The following is a 1,490-nucleotide window of genomic DNA, read 5'->3' on the forward strand; positions in this document are numbered from 1 at the left end:
GGAGACTAAATAAATTCATCCTAAAGAATTTTTGGGTCAAAAAACAAATCATAGAATCAATAGATAATTTCATGAAAGATAGTAACAATAAGAAGACAATATTCCAAAATTTTGGGAATGCAGCCAAACCAGATCTTAAGGGAAAATTTATGTTCTCAACACCTTTGTTAACAAAAAAGTGAAAGAACAGGTCAAAGAATAGAAATGCAACTAAAATACCAAAATCCAACAAATTAAAAAAAATTAAAGCCAAAATAAGAATCCTGAAAATTAAATAAGAAATCAATAAAATTGAAAACAACAACAAAAAACTGAATTGATTTTTAAAATATGAGCTGTTTTTTAAAAAATGATAAAAATAGATAAATCATTAGCTAATTTGGTTAAAAAGAAGAAAAACAAAAACCAAATTACCAGTATCAAGAATGAAAAAGAATTCACAGCAAATGGAAAAGGAGTAAATAATATTATTAGAAAGTATTTTGCCCAGTTATATGCCAATAAAACCAATAACTTAAACAAAATAAATAAATATTTATAAAAATATAAAAACCCAAATTAATAAAGCAAGAAAATAAAAATTTTAAACAACCCAATTTCAGAGGAATGAATTGAATAAACCATAAATGAATTTTCAAAGAAAAAAAGTTCTAGGACCAAATGGATCTACAAGTGAATTGTATCAAAAATCCAAAGGATAATTCCAATATTATATATTTTTAAAAAGAGCAAATGAAAGGATTCTACTAAATTCTTTCCATGTCATAGATATGGTCTGATACATAAACCAGGGAGAGTCAGGAAGAACTAAAAGAAAATCATTGACTGATGTCCCTAATGAACATAGATGGAAAAATTTTAAATAAAAGATTAGCAAAGAAGCTAAAACAAAATATCACAAAGATTATACAATATGACCAGGTTGGGTTTATACCAAGAATGTAGGGTTAGTTTAATATTAGGAAAACTATAAACTTAAGTAACTAGATTAATAACAAAATTATATGATTGTATCAGTAGACATAGAAAAAAGCTTTCAAAAAACATCTATTTAGGGAATAACATACACACCCAATTGGGTATGGAAATCTATCTCACCCTACGGGAAAATAAGGGGGAAGGGGATAAGAAGAGGGGGATGATCAAAGGAGGGCAGATTAGGGGAGGGGGTAATCAGAAGCAAACACTTTTGAGGAGGAACAGAATCAAAGAAGAGAATAGAATAAATGGGGGATTGGATAGGATGAAGGGAAATATAGTTAGTTTTTCATAACATGACTATTATGGAAGTGTTTTGCATGACTACACATGTATAACCTGTATCGAGTTGCTTGCCTTCTCAGTGAGGGTAGGGGTGGGCAGGGAGGAAGGGAGAGAATTTGGAACCCAAAGTTTTAAAAACAAATGTTGAAAATTATTTTTACATGCAACTGAGAAATAAGATATACAGGCAATGGGGTATAGAAATCTATCTTACCCTACAGGAAAAG

Source organism: Vombatus ursinus, unplaced genomic scaffold (assembly GCF_900497805.2).
Source record: "Vombatus ursinus unplaced genomic scaffold, bare-nosed wombat genome assembly UNPS02004691.1, whole genome shotgun sequence".
Taxonomy (NCBI): Eukaryota; Metazoa; Chordata; class Mammalia; order Diprotodontia; family Vombatidae; genus Vombatus; species Vombatus ursinus.